The following is a 13,863-nucleotide window of genomic DNA, read 5'->3' as shown; positions in this document are numbered from 1 at the left end:
AGGAGAGTTAAAAATTTTTAAATAGACCTTTAAGACTTATCTTGTTGAAAATGTACCAAAGATGTTCTTTAATAGGTATTACTCTAATTTCCTGAGTGGAAAAGAAGCCCAACATGCTCCTAAGAAAAAAAAACTGCCCAGGCTTGGGATCCAGCTCAATAACCTGTCATGAAAACAAAACTTCCTTCTGGTGACCCCTGACCAATTATCCCTTTGTTTGAAAAACTTAGTAAACCTGTGTTTTTTTTGGTGTGCTTTTATTGGAATAGAATCCGGTGAGGTCACAGAGCAGACGCAAATTCTTACATTATTTTCAAATAAAAGCACCACACTGAGATTTTTCTTCTTCTTATATTACATTGATTTGTTTATTTAATAAATGAACGGTACATCATACTTTTTATCCATTTACAGTCAAGAGTTAAGAAGCTTTTATTGTAATTTTTACCATATATAGCTGACGCAGTAGGATAACACAGTAGGATAACATCCTAGTTGCCTAGTAATCTATCAATGTGGAATGCCCACAAAACTATTTTATAACAACTTATTTTTTCTTCTTTTGAAGTTATAGTATCAATAAATCAATATATATATATAGATAGATAGATAGATAGATAGATAGATAGATAGATAGATAGATAGATAGATAGATAGATAGATAGATAGATAGATAGATAGATAGATAGTATATTTTAATACACTATGCAGACAAAAGTACTGGGACACCTGACTTCTCCAGCCATATGTGGTTCTTCCCTAAAATGTCACCATAAGTCGGAGGCACAAAATTGTATAGTACGTCTTAAGACGAGATAGCATTAAATATTCCTTTACTTAAATTTGGAGACCCAAACCTGTTCCAGCATGACAATACACCTTTGCACAAAATCAGCTCCATGAAGATATTGTTTACAAAGATTGGGGAACCTTAACCCTATTTAACACCCCAGCTTCCTCACTGTATATCGGAACTAGATTTTAATAACATCCTTGAGGCTGAATGAGCACAAACCTCCACAACCACAATCCAGAATCTAGTGGAACATCTTTCCATAAGAATGGAGGTTATTAAAACATGGAGCCTAAATGTAAAATGAGCTGTTACAAAAACACATAAGAATCTTATAGTCAGGTGTCCCCAAACATTTCTCCATACAGCATATGTTAAGAGATAATTAGAACTTCATGTTAACAATCCCTCTGTCCATCAGGGTGACTTTTATGAAGCACCGAAGAAACCTTCCATAAATGTTAAAGCTTATCTGGAAAATCAACAATTATATAGTTTTCTTTGTTAAACAACAACTTTTTTTTGCTATTTTTTGCTATATTTATCATGATAATTTGATTGTATGAAGTGGCAAATTGTGTGTGACTTGACAAATATTCACTGACCAGCAACTGAATTTCTTAGCGAAAGACTGAAAATCATGTCTCTGGTTAACTACACATACTCTGTAGCTTTATTGCACAGCTGAACACACATCGTTACTGTTTCTGTCCACACAGGGAAGTGTTTTGTGATGCACCAGTTTGGAGCGTTGTGTACAGTATGTGGTAGGAGAAGCGCTGTTATTGCAAACTCAACGCGCACATAACTAACTTGGAAAGAGTCGTCCCCGCACATGATGGGGGAACCCAAAACCCATGGCCTGAATGAGAAATGATGACTAAGTGAGAGAAAGCTGACATGAGCTAATACCGGCTAAAAATGGCTCTTTTTCTCAACATCGACAAAATCCTTTCTCACACACACACACACACACGCCTCCACATAGCGCTCCATCGAGACAAACAGAACGAGTCTATAGTGGGAGGATGATGAGAATCGGAGCACAAGAACGTGTAGAACACCTCCGAGTAAAAGCTGCAAACACAGACAGCTGATCAGTGCGAGATGGAAACTGGAGTTAGATCTTGCACTGCCTTTATAAACGACTAACGACATATTTTGAGGCATGTGTGGGTGAGAGTGAGAGCTACAACAGCAAGACGATCCAAGACAGAAAAAGAAAAGGGCGGGTACGAAGAAACGGAGCGGCCGCAGAAAGCTGACATCATCACGCTGTCTCTGGTTTGACTTGTTTACCGTCTCGCTCAGCTGTGTTGCCTGGCGATCAGTAGCCTTAAGTGGTCAGACCAACTATGGGCTATGGGTTACAGGGACTGTGGGAAAAGGACTGTGGGACGAGACGATCTGGAGAAGCGCCGCTAAATTCTGTGCTGAATTATGAATGGCAATGACATAGACTAGTACCATTAATATCAATTAAACTGATGGAACAGAAACAAGTTCATAGAAAAAAAACATGTACTGCTTTAAAGTCTGACTTTTTGTTTATTTTTTTATTCAGATGATTCATTTATATAAAAATTCCAGATATCAGCAATACAATCTGACCTGTGTTTCACAACACCCCAGAGAGTGTGAGGCAACTGGAGCAATGCTCGGTTTCTGTCAGATGCAAATGATTTTTCCGAATAAGGCAGAGCAAATGAAGTGTATTATTCAAATTTAATGACTTATACACCAGACACTGTTGTACAGTATATATATATATATCTCCACAGACTTCCCTGTCAATGTGCAGTACATTAATTGTAAAAAGTTTTTACATTTAAAAGTGTAACAGAAATACTTTCAAGCAGACTTTATGTCAGTTATGATACACTGTGTGAACCAAACTGCATTTTTCTGTGGTGTGAGTCTGGGTCACCAGACTCTTGTTTGATGTTAAAATTTACAAAACTTTCAAATGGCTTAATTCTATTAATTTTTAATCTATTAATGAGAAAAAATTTTTTAAGATTGAATGAATTACATGAAGGTAAGTGTGTGAGTCAAATGAACATCCTAAACATTATCTACATTAATTTTCCAAATTCAATGTAAAATTGAGGCTCTAATATTAACCCATGATGAGCCATGACTGCTGCAGGACTTCAATAGAATGTAGTTATTACTGAAAATGATTACAGTTTTATTAGGAAATTACACAAATATACAGCAAACCTATTTGCTGAGCATGCAAAAATTAAATTAGAGGTGTCATAGAGGACTTGTGTCCCATAACTAACGGAAACACACATACACACACACATTCACACACCCACACACAAAATGTACTCCCTCTTCTTTATCTGCTTCTCTCTTTCTCTCACTCCCTCCATCAATACTCTTGCTCGCCTCCTCAAGCCTTCCACATGTCAGCAAAGAAATTCATCAGCCAATTAAATTCACGCTTTATATGATACTAACGTCTCTATTTTCTTCCTCTATTTTTTGTTACACACTATTTCTTTCCCTCTGACTGGCCAGACACCTCACCTCATCATTCACTGCCTCTCTCCAATATAAACATACAAACACGGCAATAAGCCCAATCATTATGAGCTGCAGTAAGAGACTGGGCTGTACTCATCACTTTTGTTTATGCACCAAGTCAGATTAGACTCAAAAACTGGATTTTTTTTAATGACTCATATTTAATGGGAACATATTAAAAGAGCAGTCCAATACTTTCTCTACTGTATCTGTAATGTGTGTGGAGATTCCCTAAATTGGAAAAAAATGATAAAAAGACACAAAAAAAGTTCTATGGGTAAAGACATTTTTAAATTGGAATTACGTTTCTGAGGAAGGAGTTTATGGACATAGTTAAAGAAGTTATCTCATACCCATATCTCATAGCCGATCTCATACCCACAATTGACACCCGATTCTCTGATCCCGTAACAAATGACAAAAGATTGAATTTGTAAAAAATAAAATGTACTTTTGGGACTGGGAATGTTTACATAGAAAAGAAAATGCTTTATTTATTACATGTACATTGCATGTTTTTATTTTTATTTTAAGAAAACATATCAGATGCATATCAAGCTCGATATTCATTTTGGCAGATGCCCTTGCACAAATGCTCAGAAGTGGGAGTTTGGTGGTGCTGGGATCTGACCTCACCAGCTTCCAAACTAAAGTACAAACTTATGACCATAAAGCTACCACTTGATATTCAAGATATTTATAATTAAAAAATGTATGCAATTGGTAGTAAAGGGAAAAAAATTGGCTCTGTGCCATCTCAAGCTATACCTGATCTACTATTCAACAGAAGCCAAAATGAACCTAAAAAAGTGTCTGTTTTTGTTGATGTACACATTCTGGGATACAAGTCATAGGAATCCGCCACAACACTTGCACGTCATTTTGAACAGATTTGAAGAGTTTTACGGCACGTTAATGATTGTTGTTGAAATACGACAGTTGCCCCTTGACATCTATTGAAAATGAGTAAACATATTTTCATTCCTCTTTTTTTTTTGTATAGAAATCAGATGTATTTTGTATTTATATTCATGGCAGCTTCTGTAATTAGAGATTATGTTGAAATAGTCTGAAGTGTCTCTTTAAAGAACTGCTGCACAGTCCAATTCTCTCAATTCTGATGTATTAGTGTAAAGGCCCTCCCACTCTTTGTCTTTGTCTCTCTCACACGCACGTGAGTGTGTGTATGTGTGCGCACACTTCTTGCTGCAGGTTAACTTAGTGCTGACAGCAGCTAACAGTTTCCACATGCTCGCAGACCCCCTTCTTTAACTAGTGCACCTCTCGCTCTGACATATACACACACAGGGCATGTTGTGTCATCTCAGTTGACAGGTGCTGTCAGTTAGAAAGTTTGAAAGAATGAGAGGAGCTATTGTGTGGTTAATTGTGTGTCAGAACAGTTATGTGCACACCAAACGGCGATAGCACGCTGACAGGCTTAGCGGCGTTCCTGTTGAAATCCCCCCTCAGCATCACGGCCCTGGAATTCCACTGTACTGCCGTTCCAGTGCCCCAAATACAACTATCCATTATGCAGAGAGGTCCAGACACTCCTGTGCAATCCGGTGGTCCAGTCCATATTCCGATGTGACAACTTAATAATAGAGTTCACATCAGAACAAATCTTATATACAGCGTTGCTATTTATAAAAACTGGATAATGGACGTGCTTGCAGTTTATTCCCGTAATACGATCAAGAAGATTCGGTTTCCGCCATGACATTCAGCACATTTTACACTTAAAAAAAAAAAAAAAAGTAAGAAAGAAAAGTAATACTTGTTCAGACAAACAAAGCACAAACAGAAAGTACTAATAGGGATAAACGGTTCATTTAGGAAAGTGTGTTCAAATTATTCTATCAAATATTCAACCAAAAGCAGACCAGTTTTCCATTTAATCCACAAGTTCACTACATACAGTATATCATAGTGGAATAGATGTAGTGCACTACTTAACAATCACAATGCTTTTTTGACTCACAGAAACAGCACAACTCTATTAAATGTTTATTAGAAATTACTATTATTGATTATTTTCTTCTATCTGCTAAGTAAGAGAGACCTGAAAGACGCCAAAACAGCGCACTTGAGCACAATTCACAGACACTCCTAAAATCTGGGGTTAGTGTTACAAAAAAAGCTAATTTCTGAGGGACAACCTTCTCAAAGCAAAATACTGAAAAATTGTTCACATGCATTATGCAGAGGATTTCTGAGGACTGAACATGAGACAGGTTTCTGCACAGCTGCACTTCTAGCTAATAGAGTTCAGGTGCAAAACTTTCGTTTTTTCCACGCAATGAACTGATACAAAATAAAACTATTTTGTTTGCAGGTGTGCATGTCAAAGCTCATTAACCAAAAGCAAGCAATTTAAAGCAGAATAATTATTTATTCAGCAAGTTAATAATGAGAAGGGGAAGGGGAGAGTATGACCAAACGTGTTTTTTCAGAAGTGTGTTTAAAGATTTTCACAAAAATCATAATACACTGAAAAAAGGGCAATTATAAGGGAATGTAATTATATTTCTCATCATGGAATAATGCAACCTTGAAATCAAAATGTCTTGGCTTAACAAGCACATTTTCCCCCAATATGACCAACTAAATTAAAAATATTTTCACTTGCTTAGATTTTTTTAATGCAGTGTTCACAACTGGCAATGTATGATACATAATGATCTTACAATTTATTAGTTTAGAACTGTTATTTTATTGTGTATTTATATACACATATATACACATATATACACATATATATATATATATGTTACATTTCCACACACATTACTTCGGTTGTCTCTTCTTAAACTGAAAGTAGATTGAAATATGCACATTGTTTATGCATATTTAAGCATTTTCTGTAAAATGAACAAAAACATCTTTCTTGCTAATGCCAGTGTGAGGAACAACAAAACAAAAGCAGGTTTACGTCAGTTAATTCGTTCTTGATGTGTAACAAACTCCGTGTCAGGATGTAATCAAATCTAAAATCCTAAAATATTGTAAACATTTTCTCTGTTGTGTGTGCATGATATTATACACATTCAAAGAGCTATTATCGGAATAACCGCAGGACTTTTCTCCAAAAAGCGTGAGCTGCTCGAGGGGATGGATTCGTGACAGGAATGTGTCAGTTTACTCCCAGATATACCCCCACTACAGAATAACTTCAGACCTACTCAATCAAAACTTTGTGTGTATGTGTGTGTGTGTGTGTGTGTGTGTGTGTGTGTATGTCTGAGTAAAGCAAGAGTGTCTGCACACATTTCTGTAAAGAACGTGGCAGTCCTAAAAGCCTGTTTGCTGTAAATCAAATCCTCTGCGTAGTTTCCCAACTGCTAGACGTTGATGGACTATTAGACATATTTAGTCACCATGACACACAGTGCAGCATGTGAAGAACACGATCGGTGCTCGCACATAAATCTGTCATGAGCGATAAAATCTTAAAGGTTTGTGCTTGTCATTAGAGAACACCTATCCTCCGTTTCTGTGCATTCCTTCGCCACCACTACTGGAGGAACCTCAGCCCACTGCTACAGCTGAACTGCTCACAAGTCACTGCGCTTATAAAAGACGTGACATTTTTACAGCGTAAAGCGGCGTATTACATTTTCGGGGGGAAAAAATATATACATTTGGAGAGATGTAAAACCGGTAGAAGTGTCAGGATCGTGCAGGACATATGGAGCATATGGTTGCATTATTTGCAGCTGGGGGAGGCATTCCTCGGCCAGGGGGTTGCATGCAGGAACAAGCTTCAGTGGAAAAAGTCCCAGCAAACGTTCGTAGATGTCAGGATGATGGCACATTTAACGTGAATTTAGTGTGATAAAAGAGAGAGCACTATAACTGGGAATAAATCACTGAAATTGTGTCAGGCCCCCATGGAACATGAACTGGCCAATGTGATTCATGTCCTTCATGACAAAATAAATCAGCATGTGTGGGTTTTTTTTTTTTTTGAAAGTCCACAATAAATCGTGTTTTTAATCTGGTTGTGGTGATGTGATGTCATTTTTAAGAATAAGGCCTCATTTGTTAGTGCTGACATCAGCCAAGGTAACACTGATTCACACGCACACACAAGTTAATGCAATAAGTTTCTATGTGTGTAATTCGGTCTTTAATTATAAAATGAATCACTCCTAATAAGCTGGTGTCTAGTTGTACAGGTTGGTCATAACCACCAGATTACCAGTACTTTCTTAAGTCATTTAAATAACCAGCAAAATCGTCCATCACCTCATGATATGTGACACATGCATCGTAATATTAATGAACTCTGGTTTCGATGGTATTTTTATTTATATTCATCATTAATAAAAATGACTGGTACAAGATTTTTACAGCCGCCCAGTTACACGCTTGTCCTGAAAAAAAATAATAAAGCTGATCCATGTTACAATGCTACCAGTTATTCCCCACAATTACCTCTGTGTAGTTGAAATGTAATAGAAATAATGTATAGTGGGCATTATTGAAGGAAATATCCATATTACATCACCATCACTCGTCCAGTCACTCAGTATATCACTTCACAAAAAAAATTACACGAACCGCTAGAGCTGCTTCAGTCAGTCTACTAACACTTACGCTTCTAATCCCGGTGCAAACAGATCTTCAAATGCTATTAGGGGGAAAGAAATATCCATCTGAGCCAAACAAATAGTCGGCACTCAGTGCAAGGAGGGATTTGTGCACACACTGCTGAGTCTATGCCCACCACGAAGATACACCGCAGTACACTTTATCCTGGGATTTAGCACAGCCAAGGCAACTTTGTACGTATCGACTGTAGGCTCGAACCACATTCTAAGTCTAAAAAAAACATGGAGGAAAAAAATATACTGAGCATATGAAAGAGGGAAAAGGTTTACTTTTGTAGTAGGGACAATTACTATTTACTATTACTTTTCTTTCTTCACACACACACACACACACACACACACACACACACACACACACACACACACACACACACACACACACACACACACACACAGAGTGACACTTTGGTGCCCCCTATGGGTCACTATAATTCACTCCTGTAGTCAGAATACACACTATAGTCAAGCACAAAAAGTACAAGTGGGAATGAAGTATTACTGCTATCAGCAAGATATTCTGCTCACCTACACACTCATGTCCTTGTAAAAGTTCCTAGCTTCCTAAACATCCTACATTTAATATCATACGTGATGCAAGCCAAGTGAAGCATAATATGCAAAAAATGCAGGGTGCCATAATCTGATTAATTAGAGCGATCAAAGCAAATCCGAAGTACTCTGTGAATATATCATGAGAATTAGCTGCAGTGGCTCCTGACAATAAAAATAAGCTTAAAAACAAAAACAAAACAAAAAACGCAGCTGATGATGCAATACCGCACATTGATAACAAGGAATTCTTACACAAAATAATTTGTGTAGGCTGTATGTGCTTTCCATGGCTGCTTTAAAACCTGAGAAAACATGGTTCTTGATCATCTCTAATTGATTATACTTAAGGCTGACACACACAAGTCTGACATGCTGTGGGCATTTCAAGCCACATTGGGTCAAGTGCTGGCCTTTTTTTCCTTCTACATCCAGTCTGTTGGATCAGCACCCTTTGCATGACAGTTTGAAAAAATGTTGAAGTAATTAGTAAAGTGCAAATGAGCTCAGCTTGGCTTAGAGGTTGGCGTTACCATTGTCTGGGAATTCTGGCAGATCTCAAATTTCTAAACAGCACATTCCTATTTATAGGTACATAAATTCCCTAAGCAGACACAATATTTATAATTTCCTGATAATGTTTTTGATGTAGCACAATATGTTTCTAAACAATGACATAACGTCCCTGCCGAGCACTACGGTTATGAGATGTGGTATTACTTGGGTCTGACATCTATATAGTACAGGTTACTAATTAAAAGTTTGGGGGTTCTGTTGGGCTCTTTAACCCTCTCTGCTCCAGCAGTACAGTATCAAGGCTGACCCTGGTGCATGGACCCCAGCTTCTTAACAAGCTTGGATATGTAAAATTAAGAATTCTATTGTGCTGTAATAAATAAGAGATCATTCAAGGCAAGGATTGTGTTACATGATTTAAATGCATGACACAGAGGTGTATAGTGCATTAAAACCATGTAATACACTATTAGCAATGGATTATCCTGCTTATACCATGGTCACTTGTCAGCACTGGGAGGTTAAAGCAGTGCTAAACTGACAGAATAGTTCAAACTAACAGTTAATCTTTGTTAGTTTCTTTATATACTGACAAGAAACGTGCCTGCTTTAAATCACACACAGATAGAAAGTAGGATACAATAGGATTGCATTCATTTGAGTTATTAGGGAGGTGGCACTGAGCTGATCAGAAGGTCAAATCCCAGCACCACCAAGCTGCCACTGCTGGGCCCTTGAGCAAGGTTCTTAACCCTTAACGGCTCAGTTGCATTAATGAGATAAATGCTATTTGTTCTGGATAAGAGAGTCTGACACATTCCATAAATGTGTAAGAGCAATAGGAAAAAAAAGAGTTTATGTTTGTGCAAATGTGTGTGTGTGTGTGTGTGTGTGTGTGTGTGTGTGTGTGTGTGTGTGTGTGTGTGTGAGAGTGTGTGTGAGAGAGAGAGAGAGAGAGAGAGAGAGAGAGAGAGAGAGAGAGAGAGAGAGAGAGAGAGAGAGAGAGAGAGAGAGAGGGTGAGAGGTTATTATTAATTGCTGTTGGGGTTAACCCCTGGTGCCGTTTTTCATTATATTTCTTGTCTTATCTTCTTCAGTTCATCAAATTCATCTTGTGCCTCAACCAATTTTCTAAAATTGCTTGGTTTCTTCGTTGTTTCCTTATACCTCATTCTTCTACACTTCAGATCAATCCGACAAGTAACAGCTTTGTACCATCAGCCATTCTGTGTAGCAGGTGGTGGGATTCAGAACATACTCCAGTTAAATTACAATATCGAGGTACATCACTGTGTAAGTATCTGTGTAAATTCGGTTATTCTGATTCTTATTCTCCACTCTAACCTCTTTTTTTTAGTAAAGGGTAGGCTTGCCCAGCAAGTTTTCCATAAACTCTCTCCTGAGCAACATCACTAAAAGGACAGAGCAACACAAACATGACAGAACTCCCACTCTGTCACCATCATCACACAACAGGTTGCACACAAGGTAGGACTTTTAAAAGCACTTATTTATCCACAGCATGAATCAATATCGTTATTTTACCACACCAAAACAGTTCTACCTCGCCTGAATTATTCAAGTCACTTCCCTTTTAGCCCTATTCAGTTACTCTGGACCGTGACGGCTTTCCAGTGGGTTCATGCTTTAGATACTGTGCATCTGCTGTTGCACACTGCTCACCTTATTCATATACAGATGTTACAGGCACTGGGAGATTAATTATTCATCTTTTAACACAACTCAGCTGTTGGGCCGTTAAGCCGCTACCGGCAGATGCCATGTTGTCACCACCACTATAAAACAAAAAATTAACCAAAGCGTAGTAAATATAGTTTGAGTATGTCCAGTTGAATTTATTCAAGGTCTTACATGAATGAATGATGTTTAACGACTACGTTATCGGATACTTTTGTAAAAATTATTGACAGCGCTAATTATAGACTGAATAAAGTACAAACCGATACCAAAAACACTATTATTATTATTACTATTACTCAGAATTGTAATGTAGTGAATTATCTATAGCACTGTACAGTTCTCTCTCACTCTCTCTCTCTCTCTCTCTTTCTCTCTCTCTCTCTCTCTCTCTCTCTCTCTCTCTCTCTCTCTCTCTTTCCCTCTCTCTCTCTTTCTACTGAGTATTTTTCTCAAGTAGCCACATGATTGAGAAAAATACTCAGTAGAGAGTATTATTTAATGATAATTCATAATATATTATTTAATTATAATTAATGATCAGGCTGGAATTTCCTTTTTCTCATAACCTTGTGCTCCAGTACATCTGATCAAATGCACATAATCAACTAAGAGTCAAGAGTCAAGTCAAGAGTCAAGACTTGACTCTTGACTCTGACTCTTGACTCTTAGTTGATTATGTGCTGTTCAACTAATCATGAACAGCACCTACACTAATTTCTCTCCACTGCTTCTCTTTCTCTACCCATCCTGAGGGATCCTGAGGTTGCGCCAGCTCCAGTCGTGTCCCACTTTATGAAGATTGTGGACCTTTAAAGAAGTAGATGCCGACCCCGCAAACATGCCAAACCATCTAGAGATGGACCGGTGCCATTTGGATACCACCTCATGTAGAGTTTGGACACTGGACCTCCTTGAGTGTTTAAAGGCTCTGTCATGGAGAAGCTGATGTTGGATCTATGATGATCTCAAATGTAGAGCTATTTTATTAGTTACTCAGTAGCTCCTGGTTCTATTACCACAAATGACTGTAAAAGACTGTAGAAAGGACATTACTCATAATCTTACATTCTGGTGCTCATGTTAGTTCTCACTTGCTAGTGTTTTATAATCACACTGTTGATGTCACCCAAATAAGGATGGGTTTCAAATGAGGATCCCCTTTGAGTCCGGTTCCTCTCAAGGTTTCTTCCTGATAATATCTAAGGGAGTTTTTCCTTGCCACAGTCACCATGGCTTCTCATCAGGGATAAACACACATTGTTTACATTAACTCTTAAATTCTGTAAAGTTGCTTTGAGACAATGTCTGTTGTGAAAAGCGCTATAGAAATAAACTTGACTTGACTTTTGTTATAATGGTCATGCTGTTTCTAGCTTGATTACACTTAAACCAAATTACAGGTAACAGTTGAGTGGCATTTTATCGACTGCTTACATTCACTACAAGCACACTGGGGTGGTTTGTTGCTTGTATCACCCTTCATGTCTGTGTTCACCACATAAAATTCTACTCTCTAGATTTAAAATATGAAAACTCATCAGATGAAGATGAAATGAAAAATAGGGGACTAATTTCACCAGAATCACCATTAACAGGAATGTACACATTAATGCAAGTTACAAGCTGGCAGCGAGGGATGACGATATAATGTGAGTGTGACTTCTTTGGGATGTATTTTCCCTAGTGGGGCAAAAAAAAAACAACATTTGGCCATATGGTGTCAGTAATATCACTATTTCGACATGAATTTATTATTTATTGAAATAATAGTGTAAACAACCGCAATCAAGTGGTTATACGCAATATGAGCATAGCTAAAAGCCTGTTGTAGGTAAACACTGCACCTATATTGAAGATCACTGCATGACTGTGACAGCTACATCACTTAAATATAACCAGATAAAACAGATTAAAAACCAAATAAAGCCCAAAAAAACCCAAATAAAGGCGAAAGCTTTCCATATCTTGTTTGAATACGTGTTTGTACTTCATACTCACACTTCCTTTAAAAATGTAGGGACTTTTCTGGATGTAGTGTAGTGGTGATTTAATTTCCTAAACCACTCTGAATTGAATATGAAACACTAATGATGGCAACAATGAATAGGCTTTAAATGTTTTACTCTGAATTCAGCTTTACATGAAGCACAGAGAAAGAGAAATGTATATAAATGTATATACAGTATGCTGCTGTGATGGTTGGTGTGGTAGGGCAAAATGGCTGTGGTATCCTCACTGCTTGGCATGTATTTAATTAAAAACACATTTTAAAAAAGTCTGCTATTTATAAACACATACCACTTCTCTATTTTTTGCATGGTTTTCTGGATGGACTGTGTTAGATAGGTAAGGAGACAAAAACAAACGCAGCAACAAGAACAGATTATAATTATATACAGTACAGACCAAACGTTTGGACACACCTTCTCATTCAAAGAGTTTTCTTTATTTTCATGACTATGAAAATTGTAGATTCACACTGAAGGCATCAAAACTATGAATTAGCACATGTGGAATTATATATGGAATTATATACATAACAAAAAAGTGTGAAACAACTGAAAAATGTCATATTGTAGATTCTTCAAAGTAGCCACCTTTTGCTTTGATTACTGTTTGCACACTCTTGGCATTCTCTTGATGAGCTTCAAGAGGTAGTCACCTGAAATGGTCTTCCAACAGTCTTGAAGGAGTTCCCAGAGAGAGGCTTGGCACTTGTTGGCCCTTTTGCCTTCACTCTGCGGTCCAGCTCACCCCTAAACCATCTCGATTGGGTTCAGGTTCGGTGACTGTGGAGGCCAGGTCATCTGGCGCAGCACCCCATCACTCTCCTTCTTGGTCAAATAGCCCTTGATGCCTTCAGTGTGACTCTACAATTTTTATAGTCATGAAAATAAAGAAAACTCTTTGAATGAGAAGGTGTGTCCAAACTTTTGGTCTGTACTGTAGGTGGGTATAATGGGGGGTATAATGACACTGTAGTTTGCATCACCAAAGATTTTATTTATTAATTGAATTTTTATTTAGATGCATACTGCTCAGTGTGTTGGTTTTTAATGGAAACTGGAATGTGATTATTTTATGTACTAATCCTTTCATTCTGGGGTTAACATAATGGGAAATACTTTCCAGGAATAATATTTCAGCTCAGGA

General features: G+C 37.6%; 1 protein-coding gene across 3 annotated transcripts in view; it reads right to left on the bottom strand.

Annotated features, from left to right (window-relative positions):
• gmds (GDP-mannose 4,6-dehydratase) overlaps positions 1-13,863 on the bottom strand; it is a 72,898-nt gene that overhangs the window by 45,180 nt on the left and 13,855 nt on the right. The gene's annotated exons all lie outside the window — the stretch shown is intronic.

This window comes from Silurus aristotelis (assembly GCF_946808225.1).
Source record: "Silurus aristotelis genome assembly, chromosome: 15".
In the NCBI taxonomy this organism is placed as follows: Eukaryota; Metazoa; Chordata; class Actinopteri; order Siluriformes; family Siluridae; genus Silurus; species Silurus aristotelis.
This window is presented reverse-complemented; position numbering and strand designations above follow the sequence as displayed.